The sequence below is a fragment of the Boleophthalmus pectinirostris genome, unplaced genomic scaffold, assembly GCF_026225935.1.
Source record: "Boleophthalmus pectinirostris isolate CB_2022bp ecotype Guang Dong unplaced genomic scaffold, ASM2622593v1 HiC_scaffold_19, whole genome shotgun sequence".
Lineage (NCBI taxonomy): Eukaryota > Metazoa > Chordata > Actinopteri > Gobiiformes > Gobiidae > Boleophthalmus > Boleophthalmus pectinirostris.
The window spans coordinates 13,161,648-13,181,273 of record NW_026571140.1 but is presented as its reverse complement, the minus strand read 5'-3'; the positions used below and the strand labels follow the sequence as shown (position 1 = coordinate 13,181,273).

General features: G+C 38.1%; 1 protein-coding gene and 1 pseudogene across 1 annotated transcript in view; both read left to right on the top strand.

Moving 5' to 3' along the window:
• The window catches only part of si:ch211-186j3.6 (neural-cadherin), a 545,061-nt gene that overhangs the window by 26,629 nt on the left and 498,806 nt on the right, over positions 1–19,626 (top strand).
• Positions 12,195–12,312, top strand: LOC129409293 (5S ribosomal RNA; annotated as a pseudogene).

Sequence of the window (19,626 nt, the reverse complement as noted above, 5' to 3'; positions counted from 1 at the left end):
AGTCCCTGCTTAGACTGTTGACCCCGGATAAGCAGAAGAAAATGGATGGATGGAAAAATAACAAGATTTCTAAGTTTAATATGAGTCAAAACAAAATGAAAAAGTTATATAGTGGAGATCTATTATCAATCACAGCAGCAATAGCAGTGAATACAGCCTTAAAATAATAAAATGAAATAACAATATAAAAAAATATATAAATAGGACCAGTGATAGACGGGATTCACACCTGCATCATATGTGTGATATTCCTGCCATACTGTAAAATGTGTCAGAGTTGTCAGCATCACCGAAGCTAGTGGAACTGCATGTAAAACGGTTCATTTTGTGAAAAGGTAACACATTTTCAGCTTGATGCAATAAAATAAATTAATAAATCCACACATCTGCTCATAGGTGTTTTCTTGGCATTAGAGTGATCCGTCTGAACAGGTTTGCTCACTGTACTGCTTTTGCTGTTGCTTTTATTATCAGACTTTTATGAGCCGGAGAGTTGTCGGTTAGATTCCTGCTCAAGCTTATGTACACAACTGTGCGGATGGTAGTGACAGGAAGGGCATTGGGCTTAAAGCATCTGTTAAAATGGAGTTGGATGGAAAACATGAGCAGCAAAATAATATCAAAATAAGTGGGTCAAATAGAGGTTTGTTATGATGTCCTGAATTTGTCCTATTGCTAGATTTTGAAGTACTTTGGTGCAGTACATCAAGAGAGAAATAAAGTCAAGACCAGTTTAAGAGATTCCCTGTGAGCTGTGTCCTTCCTGTCACCTGTCTACTCACAAAAAAACAAACACTACTACTACTACAAAAAAAAAATAAATAAATAAATACACTTAAGTACTATGTATTGTGTGGAGCATATGGTGAGTCCATTGCAGGTCAGAACAGCTGCTACTTTAACTGACTCTGGTACATGAATCCATTTGAAATAGCACCAACTACCACCACCATTTTGTTGTGATCCATATATTAAATATATATATACAACAGTTGACAAATTTGCAGTAGTAATCTAAATTGCTGTGTGGGGTCACTCGAGGACACACACAGTCTAATGAGTAATGTATCAATTCCTTGGCATTTCATCCAAAATATTCTCATACATTATTCATCAGAGCTGGCTTTAACTATATTTTAGGCAATAATTTTAAGTTGTGGCCTGGACGATTTAATGGAAGTTGGACCATTTACAGAGCTGTTTCATGCTACGAAAGTAAAAGTGAGTTATTGTGCATCAATTATACATTTTACCTCCGTTTTGTAGGTTACTGGTTTTAAAGGTGTTTTTGATTCACATTGACCCCATTCCTATTGCTTTTAGGGATAATTCCCTCCAAAAAAGGACTGAAAATGGTCACATTTTTATATAGCGCTATTCCAGCTTCAAGGAGGCACTCAAAGAACCACTCGACCATTCACACGCACACTGATACACTGACAGCTCAACCAGCGATGTTTATGTCAAGAGCCGGGTTTGAACCGCCAACCTTTGGATCAAAGGACAAAACTCTATCACCTGAGCTACTCTGAAATAGACTCGTAGCAGTTGGCAGATATAAGCACTTTTTAGCATATCATCGATCTTCAGCAGAGGCAGATATTTGTTTGGCCCAACTAGCTGCCTATATATGCATAAAGATTTTCATGAAGATTTATTTGAACACTTAAAGGGCCCATACACACTATTTTCTAATCTATGTTATAATGTTGTTTCCTCATCAAAAACATACCTGGAGTTGAGTTTTGTTTTATTCACACATGTTTAACACACAAATCCTACATATTTAAACTGAGCTTTTCTCTCAGACAGAAAACACTCTATTCCACCTTGTGAGGTCATGTGACAATACAGGAACCACTCCAATGTGTTTTTAAACTCCATACATCTTAATTAGAATCATTTGGATGAGTTCAGCCCTGGAATTTCAAATCACTAGTACACAAAAGACAGTTTTTTTTTATCTTGAAAAGTATACATCTTCATGACATCACAAGGTGGAACAGAGCATGTTGAGCTTTGGAGATGCAGACAGACTAATGTGAATGAAACAAAACATTGATTTCTCTGGATTCCAAACAATTGGTGTTGTCATCGGCCATGATAAAAAACCACAATGGTCGATCTCTTAAAAATGTAATATTAATCATGATTCGGGTAAACAATAATGAAATTTACATTCTTGGTATCACTTTGTAATACACACTTTTAATAATCTTACTAAGGCATGAACAAAGATTTAATAAGTAAGTAACAGCTAGTTTATTCAGGATTACTTAAATAATACCCATACTTCTAACCCTCATTAAGTAGTTACTAAGAATGAATAATTCTTAATAAACTATTTTGCTCTTTATGAATTAATTCTTTCTCTGGTCCTAAAGCTCAAGATCTGGAGGTGGGTCCCACAGTTCCTGACTGGTAGCCCCAGCAGCTCTCAGAAGATTTCTCTACCGGCATAATAAAGTGAACCTTAACCATTATTGTTAGTTTATTAAAGGCCCTATATTACAGAAAATTGTCTTATGAGCTTTAAGCCATGGTATAATGTTGTTACATCATCATAAACATACTTGGAGTTGTGTTTTGTTTCATTCACACATGTTTGAATCCTTTATGATTAGTCATGTCATCTGTTGTTGAGTAGAGATTGACAACCAGGACTGAAATGAGCCAAATGATTCTATATACTGAAGGTTATGTGATTGTATGTAGTTTAAAAACATAGTGGAGCACTTTTTGTACTACCACACTTTTCCTTAAGAACATAATCATTTCCCTTTTTCCTTTGGAGTATTAGTCTAATTCTTATTCCTATTCCATTCCCTTCTATATATCCCTTATTATGGGATGTTGAACTTTTTCAGACAACCCCGTAACACTAAAATGGAGTTCTCTAAGACGCGTGTTATGGATGCAATAAAAGCTATTGTAAAATGGTCTTTGGGTTGGAGCCCTATAGCCTCAGTTCATTCCTTTGTTTACAGACTGCGCGCCAGTGAAATACTTTGGTGATATCAGTGACGAACAAGGAGATCATTTCTAATAAATCGCTTGGCTATGGCTTATGGGTTAATACACTCATATACCGCTGCTGGAAAATAAGATTCTGAGGGCAATATATTTATACTAGATTTTCAATATACTTGCTATATATGGACGGTATTGGTCAGGCTTTCCCAGAGGATGTGAGAACACTAGATAAGCAAATGAAAGCTCTTTTTATTAGTATTATTATTTATTGTGGAGGCCGTTTTAATAGATAGGGCGCACTGATAGCACATGTAAACAGTCATTTGGACCAGGGGGCGCTATTGTGGACGTCAGGATAAGATCTGGAGATGGGAAAAAGACACGAGCTGCACAATCAAAAGGAAATGAAACGAGAGATATGTCAGTGTTAATTATGGTAACGCATTATAAGAGGAGCCAGAGGGCATATGTCTGTACAGGGTTTAGATGGCTACCTGTTTTATCAGAAAGTGCTTTTGAAATTAATAATGTAAAAAAAACTGTTTAGAACAAAGGGAACTAAAGATAGATAAAAGTTTGTTAAAACATTGTCAACTTTTTAAAAATATCATTAATTTCATGCTTTGTGGGTTAGGTTCATTACTTAATTCATTATGAACAAATAGTTTAAAATTGTATGCTTTGTAACTACTTAATTACCTTAAATATGTATTATGTAACTTTTCCAGTGGAGGGTCCGTCACCTGCTTGTTTCTATGGATATGTCACCGCTCTTCCTGAAATGTTCCACAGTATTAAGAGACTTTAAAGAGCTCTGTTATGCTATTACAGGTTATTTTACTTCCCGAAAATACCTAAAAAAAACAACATTCTGGGGTTGCCTTTCCACAGATCTGACCTGTGACTTGGTCTGGTTTGGTCTCCATGAAGATAGAAAGGTTTAATACCATACTGCGAAACATTCCAGACAAAGCAATAACATCTCCATGGAGAAAAGCATTTCACAACTCTCCCCCAGAAAGTTACACAATGCATCTTTAACTAGGACAAAGTATTAATAGTTATTAAAGGTTCTATATTATGCAAAACCGACACTTTAAGTCATGTTATAATGTTGTTACCTCATCAAAAACATATCCAGATCTGAGTTTTGTTTCATTTACACAAGTTTGAGTAATCCTACATTATTAGTCTATCTACATCTGCTGATGTATTAACATGTTTTGAAAGTTTCACTTCTTTTTTTTTTTTTTTTTTTTTTTTTAATGCTTTAGGCCTCCTCTCCCTTTACTCTCTGAGCTAAGTCACTCCCTCTTCAAAGCACTACCACAACACAATCAGGGCCCAAGAGAAATTGCTCAATTATTGAAACATGCTTGGATGACATCTTAAACCTCTTCAGGCATGTTTATAATGAGGGAACAACTTTATAACATGGTAGAAAGCACAAAATAATTGGTTTTGGATAATACCCTCTCTTTAATAATCTGTTTGTTATGATTTAAGTCTTTATTTGTGTGTGTCACCTTCTTGTTTCTATGGATGTGTCATTGCTTTGCTTAGAATGTTCCACAATATGACATCAACAGGTCTTCCTTACATTTATTCAATTACAGGTGGTTTTACAGCTCAAAAATATGTAGGAAAACAGGCATTCTGACTGTGAGCGGGGTTGCCTCTCCGCAGATATGACCTGTAACCTGGTTTGGTCTCTAGGGTGATAGAAAGGTTTAATACCATACTGTGAAACATTCCAGACAAAGCCATAACATTTCCACAGAGAAAAGCATTTGACCATCCACCAGAAAAGTTACATAATGCACCTTTAAGTCTAATTAAAATGCAGGTATAATGCAGAGTTACCACATTTTTCACAATTTTACACAATTTGCAAATATATAAAATATCATACATACAGTATATGCATACATCACAAGAGCAGTTAGATTCTGTTTACTTGTGGATATCGTTCTTATTTAATTCTTTATGTGTTTTGGTACTTCACTTTTTTTGTAATTTCATAGTTTTGTTTCCATTCTAGCACTGCTTTTAAGAACTGTAAGAGATGCAATTCACCAACATGTAACCCTTTTTTGTCCAATCCTAAACACATGGGAAAAAAATCTCACAAGATAATTTTTCTCTTGTCAATCAATCGCTCGAGATGTTGTGGCACGAGATCTTGTACCATCCCTAATAACTACTACAGATCTATGTTTGGTCTGTATCCTGGATCCATCTGCTCTGATTTCAGAAAAGACAGAGCACGAGGACATGGAGGGGACGTGGTGGGGACACTTTAGACTTTGGTAAGCTGATGTTGAAACTCATCCAAAATCTAAGAGCTCTCCAGTGAAGATTGGCCCGCAGTCACACATGTATTTTGGGGAGCGGATACTTGCAGGAAGTTTGCTCACTTCTGCTGTGTTCAGATCCAAGGCACATGACTGCCGTGTTCTATTGGTGTAATTTTACTTTAGAGCCCACATATAAATGGCTAAGTATTTAAAAAGGTATAATAAGTGTTTAATTACATCTTTGTCAGTTTTCATATTACATGCTTTTTTTATTCAATGGATTATTCATATGCTTCATCTTAATAAGCAATAAAACAGGTTTTCTAATTACTATTAATATCTGCTACTACATTCTAATTACCACTTAGTTAGCAACTAATGTGTGATACTTGCAAATATGGCACAGTATTATTACTTTTTTTGTAATTTTTCTTATACTCTAGGGCAGTGGTCCTCAACCTTTGTTGCACCACAGACCGGTTCTATATCAGACGATATTTTGCGGACCAGACAGAGTTGGGGGAGGAGGAGGCTAAATCCTGGTTTAGACCTGGTTTAGACCTGGTTTAGACCTGGTTTAGACCTGGTTTAGGACGTGCGCGGCGTATGGAAGGGTGGGATGGTCTGCGTGGTTTACGGGACAGGAAATGGTCCGTGCGACGTACGGGACAGCGGATGGTCCGCGGGACGTACAGGAGGGGGGACAGTCCACGTGGTGTAAGGGGAAAGGTCGGATGGTGCACACTACGTATGGGAGAGGGGCTTCGCACTTTCGCAGCCCGGTACCAAATAACCCACGGCCAGGGGGTTGGGGACCCCTGCTCTAGGGGTTTAAAGGTGCACTGTGTAAATTTTTTCTTGGAGGACATGGACATGTTATTGCTTTGTTTGTAATGTTTCACAGTATGGCATCTTCATGGAGATGAAACCAGATCAAATTACACATTAGATCTGTGGAGAGGCAACACTCTCACAGTCAGAATGCTTGTTTTTCTTGGTATTTTTGAGCTATGAAACTATAATTGAATAAAATGCAGAGCTGTTTAATGCCTTACTGTGGAATATTCCAGGAAGAACAATGACACATCCATAGAAACAAACAGACAGACTCCCAACCAAAAAGTTACACAATGCACCTTTTAAGTTTAAGTTCCTGAGTTCTATGCAACCCAAATGTCGCCTGATCGATTCCTGCTCTGAGGCAAGACACTTCACCCACCCTGCCTCGTATGAAAGTGTTCTGTGAGTGAGTGGTGGTGCAGACTGACTGACTCCGTCAGCTGTGGTCACAGTGTTAGCTCACCACCACCAAGTGAGGAGTAAATGAATAATGAGTACAGTGTAGTGCTTTGAGAGGCTTCGACAAGCCTGTAAAGCACATTATTAAATGGAAGGTATCATCATTATTGTTATTTATTGTTCTCCAGGTTCCCATTTGAAGGTGCTCATTGTAACTTCTCTGGTGGAAGGTCTGCCACCTGCTTGTCTCCATGGAAATGTTATTGCTTTGCCTGGGAAATTCCATAGTATTGCATTAAACAGATCTATCTCCATGGAGACAAACATGATACTATTGGGCCAATCTGTGGAGAGGAAAGTTCAGTCACAGTACGAATACATCATATTTTTACCACTGAAAACTACTGTAGTTGGATAAATACAAGACAGATATGTTTAACTCCATACTATGGAACATTTCAGGAATGCAATTGCATGTTCATGGAGACAATCAGCAAAATAATTATTTAAATTGAATGATTATCACTAGATAACCACATTATAACTAAGAGGCAGTGCATTTTAACTTCTTGGGTTCTTTTTTAAACACAATACAGTAAAGTGTATTTACCTTGTTGACATGTTTCGGCTGCTGCTGCATCTTCAGAACTGTCCCTGGTGCTGGTGGTGATGTGTCGTATATCAGCTGTTGTTACTTCTGTAGGCGTGGTCAGCCTGATGGACCTGGAAGGTTGCTCAGACTGACCACGTCTCCCGTTGCCCAGTGTTTTCTGGAGGACGGTGTGCCAGGTGTGTGAAAGGAGGAACGGTCCATCATCACGGTTAATGCTGTCTGTGCCCCGTGTCCTGATTTCAATGGCCTCCCTGATCCAGCGTTTGAATTTGTTGTTTTCCGATCCAATGACCCGTGCCCCGTCCCCATTTATAATGTGGTTATTTCTTTGACAGTGGTCTGATATGACGGATTTTAGGTTTTTCTGCCAGGTCCATCAGGCTGACCCCACCTACAGGAAGTAACAACAGCTGATATACGACACATCACCACCAACACCGGGGACAGTTCTGAAGATGGCTTGCAGCTAGCAGCCGAAACATGTCAACAAGACAACACTTTACAGTATTGTCTTAATAAGAGACAATGTAGCCACAGACCTAAGACTGATCCTCCAGCTGGGTACTCCTTACAAAGCTCAAGATGTAGTGATGCGTCTCCTGACAGGCTGCCCAAGTGGCACTGAAAGATGGGTCAAATGAACAGAGTACATTTCCATACAGAGACAATAAAGCATTCCTTATCAACCCAACCCATCCTTTTCTCTCGCACCGACCAACCTCATCTTCTTTTACCGTGTCCATAACTCATCTCCAGATCTCCAACTCCTCTCCTCTCACCTCAGCCTTGTGTCTTCGCCTTGATTGAGCAGTTTCATAATGTCAGCCTGCAGCTATAATATACAGTACATTCCGGTGTAAATCAGTGAGCATGCTTCAGTCCGGGTTGTCAAGTTCTCAAGTGCCAAAAAATTAATTCTCTACAGCACAGCCATAAAAAGATCTGAAATAGACTGGTACAAAGAGGCAAAGGTTACCACGGGTGCCCACACTTATGTAATCTCATTTATAAGAATGTGTAGGACAGCGTTTTTCATGTAAATTATTCAGACCATCACTGTAAATTAGGAAATTGTTATCAGTTCATACGGATCTGGAGAGGGATTGCACCAAGATCGTAAACTGCTCCTGACAGGTTTCCTCAGTGGCCTTACAGGTGCATTGTGTAACTTTTCTGGTGGAGGGTCGGTTAAATGTTTTCCTTCATGGAGATGTTATTGCTTTGTCTGGAATGTTTTGCAGTATCGTATTAAACCTTTCTATCTTCATGGAGACCAAACCAGACGAGAAGATACAGGTCAGATCTATGGAGAGGCAACTACACTCACAACCAGAATGCCTGTATTTCTAGATATTTTTGAGATATAAAACCACCTGTAATTGCATAAATGTAAGGTAGAGTTGTCTAATGACATACTGTGTAACGTTCCAGGCAGAGCGATGACAAGAAGAAGGTGACAGATCCCCAACCAAAAAGTTACATAGTGCACCTTTAAAGGATGGGTTAAATGATGAAGATGGAATTTTCCAACTGGGATAATAGAGTGCATCAAAACAGTTTTTACAAATGTTTGAAACACTGGAATTGAAGTTTCATTCTATCTTCAGTGTTAATGGACCTATATTACACTAAATGAAAATGGATTCTTGTGAGCTTTAAGATGCGTTACAATGTTGTTACCTCATCAAACACATAAATGGTTTGCGTTTTGTTTCATTCACACATGTCTGAGTAATCCTTTACGATCTGTCTACATCTCCAAAGCTTAAAATGCTTTGTTCCACCTTGTGATGTCATATAGTGGTAGTTAACAGCTCTGTTTTACCTTTAGTACAGTAGACTGGCAATTCCAGGGCTGAAATTATTCAAATGATTCTAATGAAAGTGTATACAGTTTAAAAACACAGTGGAGCACTTCCTGTATTACCACGTGACATCACAAGGTGTTTTCAGTCTGAGAGAATAACTCAGCCTAAATATGCATGTTTATGTGTTAAACATGTGTGAATGAAACAAAACAAAAACAAACAAACAAACAAAAAAAAAAAACAACTCCAGGTATGCTTTATGGAGAACCAACATTATAACATTGATCAGAAAACAGTGTAAAAGGAAACTTTCAACTAAGAAATCACTTTTTGGAGCATTTATTTATATTTATTGGTTTGCATGTTTTGGCATAAATTGGTTTTCTTTTGTTTAATAGTCAATGCCTCCACAAGAGACCAAATCAGTGGATAATAAAATATCCTCGTAGCACATTAGGCATGCCATAAATGCCATCATTGAAAACAGAAACTTTTGGGGGCTTAATGCACCCCTCACATTCTAAACCCATTGCTAGCACTTTCCTAAGTACAAACACTCAGATAGAGCACTATAGATACTATAGATTGCACTATAAATAGAGCAATATAGTCAACAAAGTATAAAGATGTGCCGATGCAAGTGTCAAATCTGATGCGCTTGAGGCCTTAGCTCATATCTCCACAGTTCTACACAATGACTCTCCCTGAAAGCGAACAAGTCCTATCAGTATAACAGTGGAACAAGACGAAAAATCAAACCTTGATTAGATTCAGTTGAGAGAAAAACACAGATATCTTTCCCTCCACAAATGCACAAAGCACTCACGTTCTGCATGTAAAACAAAATAGTGTGTTTGTGCGAAAAAAAGCTGAAGTATGTCATTGTGTGTCTCCATGTTTGCTTTGGTTTGCTTGAGTGCTTCACCTTTGGCCTCCACCTAAACCGTAAAGATCTAATGTGATTGATCCAGTCTCCTGTTAATTAATATGCTCTTAAGAAATATCATTGTTACGGCTTGCGGCCTGGCTCCGGCCTCACCCAGTGCTCCCCGTTTGTTTTACCGTGTGTGCCTTCCATATTTACATGTCCTGTGTGGTACCTGGCGCCTGATTGGTGGGGTGTGGTCCCGTCACTGTTGGGCGGGTTCCGATGTTCGTCATGCTTGGTTGGAGGATTGACATCCCACTCCTCCAATCCCCTTCCTACACATCGCATCACCTCATCCAATAAAAGTGCTGTGTGCCTGTTCCTACGGGCGACTGGATGTCAGTTTCAGTTCGCCACCGTCGTTGATATACGTGTGTTCATCACATCCCTTTGCTACTGAGAATTTTGAGACTCTAGGGGTCGCTATTGACCTGATCGTTTGTTTGTATTTGCCAGTTTGGCTCAGCCCTTGGGCATTTGTTTTTTCTTTGAGTTATTTAACCCAATAGAGGTATTGTTTAGTTGTATTTGGAAATTTTGATTTATCGTATGTAAAACACTTTTTTATTATTATACTAACTTACATTTACTTTATTAAAGCCACTTACCTTACATCACATCTTGTTTGTGTTACTTTCCTTTGTCCCTAGCACTGGTTTGTAACAATAATAAAATAAGACAAAAAAACAAGGTACTGCAATGTAAAGAAGGTACAGTTTGCCAGGTTGAAATGAGGAACATACACTAGTAAAGTGTATACTCAGTAAAGGTTGCGTTCCGCGCCCCGTCATGTGCGTCAAGCTGCTGTGTAGTCATTGAAGTTTTGTGCGTAACACTGAGATAGGAGCTGGTTTATTTTGGTGCGCAGAGACCACAGTCCGGACCTGGTGTTGAGCCTTTCTGTACACTTCGGCTGCAGGGGGATCAATTAGCACCCGCTGCGTTAGATATACGTGTGTGTAGTTCTGTAATCGTGTGTGTCTGTGTTTGTGTACTTCTGTAATTGTGTGTGGGAGGGTCGGAGCTTGCATGTTCAAATCAAAGCGCGGCCTGTGTAGCAGGAGCCCCGGACCTCTTCTAATATGCCGAGTACACAGGAGAGCTCCTATCTGCCCTCTGTCTACAACTACTTACTACTACTTCTCATAAACTGTCTCTAAAAATACATCTACAGTAGGGACTATTCTTTGTGCTTAGTCCTGCTTCCTTATTCATAATATCTGTATAAATTTGATGTGGTTTTAAGTTGCTGGGCTGTCCACTGCTCTTACAAGCTTAAAGGTGCATTGTGTAACTTTTCTGGTGGAGGGTCTGTCGAATGCTTTTCTCCAGGTTTGGAATTTTTCGCAGTATGGTATTAAACCTTTCTATCATCATGGAGACCAAACCAGACCAAGTTACAGGTCAGATCTGATCAGAAACAACCGTGCTCAGAGTCTGTTTTTAAAAGCAAGGTTGAGCTGTTTAACGTCATACTGTGGAACATTCCAGGCAGAGCAATGACAACTCCACAAAAACAAGCAGGTGACGGACCCTCAACTGAAACTGAATTAGTGCACCTTTAAAATGATCTGTCTGTCTCTAAGTCAATTTTTGTGCAACTGTTTTCATTTAAAATAGGATTAGGAATGTATGTGTTCGTCAAAATGTAGATGAATCAATAAGGAAGACATAAACTGACAGACACATGAGTGAGGAGCTATGATTAGTTGAATGGACAGAATGATCTTTTGTAGAATGAACTAAGGTGAGGAGAGGGAGCTGATGGTTCTGCTGCTTGGGGCAAAGGAGGCTGAGGAAATGTCAGAGTGAAGGAGAGGAGAGAGAGTGCATTTATAACTGGATTTGTCTTGAGGTTTGACTGGTTCAGAGGTAAACATGACTGCTGTCATTAGCTCATGTTATTACTAAATCATTCAAATAATAGTGCGCACACATATAATGAAATAAACTGTAATGAAGATGGCCATACTGCCTCGAGGGAGCACTGAGAATACCAGGCGCTACAGCGGGGCTGTAGTGCTGCTATCATTTTATGTCCTTGGGAAAGACACTTCACGTACGTTGCCTCCAGTGGTGAAGTACACTGGTGTAGGACTGTGAGTGTGTTTGTGAGATGGAAACTAGCCCAGGGCTACAACTCTCCATGTTTTCACCATGTATTACACATATAACACGTATAACAGTGGAGGTATAATAAGATCTGGAAGGTGAACCCAAGGCGGTGTTGTATTGTTTTCTGTGGCCTGAGCTCATTGGCTCAGGGGCCCAAAAATAATTCTCTCTTCCACATTAATTCTTCAGTACAGGCTAGTCAGTTTTGACCAATCAGAGCGATTTGTGGCCATACCTCCTTGTCAAAGCCTGATCCCGTCAGATCTCAGAAGCTCAGCAAGGCCGGGCCTGAGTAGTACTTGGATAGACGACCACTGGGAATTCCAGGTGCCACAGTAGGGCGCCAGTCGCAAAAACTATTATCGTGCTCTTAGGCAAGACACTTCACCTACATTGCCTAGTAAGAAAGTGGAGTGAGCTTAGCTTCTGTCAGTCTGCCCCAGGTCAGCTGTGGCTACAATAGTAGTTTACCACTACTAAATGTGGATTGAATGAATAATGAACTGTAAAGTGCTTTGGGTATCTTGAAAGGCCCTATATAAATGTTAAAATGGAGCTGCTAGAGTATTGCCAACACGGGCGCAAGTCTTACAAAGCTAACTTTTAGGTGCTTTGAAGATTTAATTTATTTTTAAGTTCATGTTGTGAAAATAGAGAAGAATCCTATCAAATATGACCTTTGTGAAAGCTGTTATGCTGTTATGCTGTTGTGCTGTTGTGATGCCGTATCAGCTGAAGACGGGCAGTTTGAATTCCCCCATAGAGCATTGTGCTCTATGTGTTCTATGGGAGAATTCTTTCTGAGACCTTTGGAGCAGCTTGTGCTTGTTTTTTAGCTTCACATACAATTATCTTGTCAACTACAAGCATAAAGACATAACGCAGTTGGGGGTATGACACGTTATTCCAATCATATTAAAAAGACATAGCACCTGCTTTAGTTTGTAAATGATAACACTTGTTTAGCTTTGGAAAAAACAGAACACAGAATTCTCTTGTGGCCCTTATGTCTGTTCTGCATGTTCCAGCAGAATCACCTTGAGACAGATGGAAACCATGATTGTATACACTGCACTATGCATACACCAGTTACTGCACCATTCTTTTGTCGATTTAGCTGCACAGAGACCATTTGTTTTCCACTGCTCATTCCCATTCTCCCGCACATACTCCAAAACCTCCACTTCTGGATGGATAGAGGATCGCTAGTTTTTTTTTTTTCTTTTTTTTTTTTATCACTCAACAATTTCTTTCCCATCCCTTTTCCCCCCTGTTTTTGCTCTCCCCATTAAATCTCCCATGGCATGTAGATTCATGCTGGCTTTCTTCACCTTATTCTTCATATATTCCCGAGGCGTCACTCGGAGATTCAGTCCCTCTCCCTCTTTCTCCTCATCCCCCGTCTGATCCTCGCTCGCCCAACTACATGCTATCAATGTGAGTGATTGTGCAATCCCGCAGCGTGTTAAAGGCATGAGGAGACTGTCAAGCAGATCGATAGACAATGTGTGAATGTCTGCGGACGCCATCTCCAAAGCTACCACAAGCATGAGCGCCGGGATGCAAACAAGGAAATGTAGTCAAAGATTCTTATGGATGGAATATAGGGCGCATACACAGAGGGGGGTGGAGAAGTGAATAAAATATACACAAGTAAGAGTACTGTTACTTTAAAAACATATTGCTCAAATACAACTACAAAGTAGTGGTCCAAGGAATGACTCAAGTGCTAAACCTAAGCAGTATTTGGGGAAACTAGTATTCAAGTTTAAATGTAAATTATTTGATTTATAATTTGATTGTGTTTGAAGTTAATGTAACTTGAAGGGTAAAACATCAGATAATGCACAATATATGATCTTTTCCACAAAAATGATAGAAAAAATATTGCTTAAGAAACATTGCAAGAAAAACAAAACTCACGCATTATTGTTCACATAAAAATGTTGTCACATGTATATTTTCTTGTATTGTCACAATACAACAATAACTTGATTTCAGTACTAAAGAATAGACTCCATACTTGGTATCAATTTTGATACCTATATAATCATTGTAAAAGCAATGGTTTAAAAATTGGGACTAAGTTGTGGGCCAAACTAAATATTTACTGAAACATTTCAACAACATTTGTGTGTTTTCTCTTCTTTCCAGATATGTCATCTTAAATCTTTTCTTATTAAAATAAATGTTTAATAATAATTTAGCTTAAACATTGAATCCAGAACAACCATAATATAAAATAATAACAAAATTTAAAATAAATAGTCTCTATATTCTACATTCTATATTCTCTATATTCTATACTACTACTACTACGACTCCTACGACTACTATTCCTACTCCTACGCCTACTCTTACTACTCCTACTACTACTCCTACTACTACTCCTACTACTTCTCCACCTACTCCTCCTCCTACTACTACTACTACTACTACTACTACTACTACTCCTACTACTACTCCTACTACTACTACTACTACTCCTACTACTACTCCTACTACTACTACTACTACTCCACTACTCCTCCTCCTACTACTACTACTACTACTACTACTACTACTCCTACTACTACTCCTACTACTACTCCCTACTCCTCCTCCTACTACTACTACTACTCCTACTACTACTACTGCTACTACTACTACTGCTACTGCTACTACTACTACTACTACTAGAAAAAAAAAAAAAAAAAACTTGATGATATTTTGTACACTACAGTCTGTCTATAGAATGCTGTGTACAGGTCACCCAAAGACCAGCGGTGACTGATACACTTTACCGTGATGGATTTCCTATCTCACGCAGACCAAAGGATGTGGGTGGTCTGATTAAGGACAGACAAGAGCAGAATTAAAGAGCGGATTGCACTCCTCCAGTCTGCCCCTCGCTCTCCAGACAAACAATACTGCCCACTGGTGCTTCGGCCGGTGTCAGTCTATAATATAACAGAATACAGACAACACACACATACAAGATATTATGGCTCCTGTGTGGTCCAAAAAGTTGTATTCTTTAAAGGGCCCTGTTCTTTCATTCAAACAGGTTTATCACACAAACTCTGCATATTTAGGCTTTTCCTCTCAGACAGAAAACACTCTGTTCCACCTTGTGATGTTATGTGGTAATACTGGAAGTGCTTCACTGTGTTTTTTTTTTTTTTTTTTACTCCATACACATTTATTAGAATCATTTGGGTGATTTTAGCCCTGGAATTGCTAATCTCTACTGAACTAAAGGTAAAAGTTAGCTATTAACTAACTACCATCATGACATCACGAAGTGGAACAGAGCATTTGGTGATTTTGGAGACAAATTAATAATAAAGGGTTACTCAAATATGTGTGAATGAAACAAAACAACTCCAGGTATATTTTTGAGGAGATAAAAGCATTATGACATGGCTTAAAGCTCACAAGAGTCCATTTTGTATAATATATGACCTTTAAATTCTTACTATGTAACTTTTTTGAGGGGGTCAGTCATCTGCTTGTGTCATGTGAGTACTTTGCTTAGAACATTTCACAGTATGGCATTAAATTTATTGATAATAATGTATGTTTTAGTGTATTTTGGAGCAATATAAACACAGGCCTTGCCTTTGAGGAAAGCAGGTGGCCAGAAAAATGACATAGTGCACCTTTAATCTATGCTCGGTAAATGGTCACATTTTTATATCGCCTTTTTCCACCTTCACAGCAACTCAAAGTGAACAACTCAAGCATTACACACACATTCACACATGTATGCAGACACCGGGGGAGAGATGGAGCACAACAGCAGGATTTTGTGAGATCGGCATTCGAACTGCCAACTTTCGGATCAGTGGATAAACTCTCTACAAACAGAGCTACTTCAGGATATGTACTAATGTCAAACTATTATATTTAAATCATGCTTGTAGTGCACCAAAGAAAAAGGCAAAGACAAAGTATAAAAATAAGTTTAAATTTAGTAAAGTCAAAAAAGGAGATAATTTAACAAAGGCACAAATTAGGCAAAACATAAACAAAAAAGTCGGGCCCAACTGGGGTAACTCAAAATCAAACTGAACAGAACAAAACTACCCCAACCAGACAAAGAACAGAGGTGTTTAAACACATGAGGAGCAACTAAAACTGAACACAAGAGGGGGGAATCACACAAAAAAATCAACTAATCTATTCACTTAATCAAAGTAACAAACAGGCAAATAATTATAATACAGAAAATAAAAAGTGGTGATAAAGTGACCTTAAAGCAAACTAAACAAGCTAATGTAGTAAAAATAAATAAATAGTGCCCCCTCCCCCCTTCTTGTTAAGCCATGATGGTCTCTCCCAAGGGTTCTCCATCCAGTGCTTAAAAAAAGAAAATGAACAAGTTTAAGTAAATCAGACTTATATTAACTAAAATGTGTGCACTCAAATTAGAATATAAGTCTAAATAAAGGAATTAAATTAAACTGTGTGTGGTGTAGTTAATGTAAATGAAATGAAATGAAATGAAATACTAACACTATGGATTGGTGGCAGAGGTATCCACCACAATGCTCAAAATCTAAATGCAGACAATTTAATGATTTTACTCTATAATACAAAACTATGGAGTCTCTAGTGATAATCCTGGAACCAGAAGATATAACCTTCATGTGTACTCAAAATAACCCTGCTGTGAGTGTTCTTTACTCAGAAGTGGGAGTAAGCAGTGTCTGTCTATTGTTATAAAGGAGAGGCCTAACCCAAGGCTCTGCACATTTTATTGGAGAATTTTTCAAACTTTGTATAAGATGCCGAATTTAAACAGGCATTTATTACAAAAGTTATTTATTTAATTTTTTTTTTGTATCTACTTGCATATTTTTACACCGTTCATCACAATAGAAATGTATTTAATTAAAGCATTTTTGTATAAGGTTTTTGTAAACCCTCCTCACAGTGGAGAGATTTTGTGCGCTGTCCATGGTGCTGAACTGTTTCTTCTGCATGCATTAGGTATACAAGAGATGCAACTTTAGGGTTTATCCACATAGTAGCCAGATATTAGGGCAGACTTGTTTCGTATTAGGATTTTTCACAATTATGTGATTTGATAAATAATTACACATATAGTATACACATGAATAAATACACAATTACAGATTATTCCAGCGCATTTTCACATATTGAGACGATAAAAACTAAAAAACAAACAAACAACGCATTCATTAAAAGAAAAATGAATAAATAAAATACAACTTTCTATCGCCTGGAACAAAAGTAAAGTGTTAATGAGACTAGTCCTGCTAATTACAGTGTCACCTTGAACTACACACAAATAGCACATTTGCAGTGACAGTTTCTGAGTCCCCAATGTAAAAATAAGTGTCACCTGCTTTTTCATTCACTACTTTTTTTTCTGTTTATCTTGTACTTGGGGTTTGCATTCAGATTGGTTCATTTCAGACAATCACACCATTTTTATATTTAACCTTAGTTTAGCCAGGAGAATCCTATTAAAAACTTGCACCTGAACATTTATACAGACCGTTTTTGATCATTTCACATTTAAACTGAATTTACTTCTAATCATTGAACTTTGTGGTGATGTTTGTGACAATGATGTTTTTTCATCTGACTTGAATCATTTCTAATTGTCAGTGTTATTCTTGGCTCTGTAGGAGGTCTTCAGACAATGCTCTCTCCCTCAGTAAAAGCATGTGGTTCAGAGCAGAGGTCAGACTTTGGAGGAGGAAATTATATTGGACTATTTGTTGTATTAAGAGGGAATGATTGAATGTCTATTCGGTTCAGGAAATTAATTTTGATTTGTTTTTAAAAAGGCAAAATTAAATGGAATAAAAAAATGTAATTGATAAATAAGAGTGGAAACAAATGTGATGTTTTTGTCACACTGACCAGGTCTGTTTTTTTTTTTTTTTTTCAGCTACTCTAATTTTGTTTTAATTTTCTTACTTTATTTAACACCGTTTACTACTCAAGTTTTTTGTGAAACTTAAGGCCATATTCTTAAAAGCAATATGTGCCTCCAGATATACACTTTATTTAAAAATGAACATCCAATAGGTCTTTTCTGACATTTCCCTCTAAATATGTATCTTTGTTTTTTCAAATTCTAAAGCAAAAGACGCCAACATGTGTCCAAGAGATTTATTTAGAGTCTATGTCCATGTATTTCATTTTCTAAGTACTAATAATAATGCCTTACACTTAGTATTCAGTCACTCCATATACACTGGTGGTAAATTACTATTGTAGCCACAGCTGCCCTGGGGTAGACTGACAGAAGAGAGGTTGTCAATCTGATTAATTGTAATCAAATTGAAACTGTAATTTGAATTGATGCAATCACAATATTTAAGATTTTTTATTTTTATTTTTTTACCATAATCTCCACCACAAATAAGAAAATATTCAGTCTTATTTTATTAAAACTGCTAACCTTGTAGTCTAGACCTGTTTTAAAGGTGCACTCTGTAGCTTTCTGGTTGGGGCTCCATCACCTGCTTGTTTCTATGGATATGTCATTGCTCTGCCTGGAATGTTCCACAGTAAGTCATTAAGTCAGTTCTGCCTTACATGTATTCAATTACGGGTGGTTTTATTGCTCAAAAATACCTAAAAAAAAAAAAAAAAACAAAAAAAGAAAACAGGCGTTGACTGTGAGCGAGGTTGCCTTTCCACAGATATAACCTGTAACTTTGTCTGGTTTGGTCTTCATGAAGATAAAAATATGATACTGTGAAACATCCCAGACAAAGCAATAACATCTTCATGGAGAAAAGCATTTGACACTCCTTCAGAAAAGTTACACATGCTTTTCAGAAATATGACAATTTTATATATATTTTTTCGCAAATCATTCAGAATGATCTCATCTTGCTTAGGGACACAACAGAATTTGGCCCAAGCGAGAATCGATTCTCAGACCTTGAGGTTCACAGACCAAAGCTCTAACCACTGAACCACTGTCACCCCGTGAACCGTGTGCCCTGTCTGTGCCACTTTTGCACAAACTTGGCATAAATCAGCTCTGGGAATATGAATTGGATCATCCCCAGCGTGAGGCCGGATCAGCAGGACATACGGCATAATACATCCAATCAGCTGTCAGTGTGAGACATCTCCAACCAGCCGGGCCTTCAAATGCTCTAAATGACTGCCACATCTGCACGGGCACACTCCCCATTTAGTTTACATAAAGAACCCTCTTGTATCTGCGTCAACATTTTTTTTTTTTTTCTTTCTTGTTCGTCGTGGAGGACCTCTGGCTGAGACCGGAGTGGCAAAACAAGATGCAAAGGTTAATGCGTGTAGTGCTCTAGTGGGTCTTGAGTGGTGACAGCCGGACAAGGATCAAGAGGAGGGAGGAGGTAAAGCAGAAGCAAAAGCAAAAAGGGCTTTAGGATAAATGGTGGTGCACATCTCAACAAGTGGCTAATGGGTAGATCAGAGCAAAGCAAAATGATTTGAGTTCTAAAATTAGCACAAAGGTCCTACATCACGCAGAATTGATTCGTGTGAACTTTTAGCCATGTTTCAATGCTGTTGCCTCATCAAAAACAGACCTGGAGTTGTATTTTGTTTCATTCACACATGTATGAGTGACTCTTTATTATTAGTCTGTCTACATCTCCAATGTTCAAAATGCTCTGTTCAACCTTGCGATGTCAT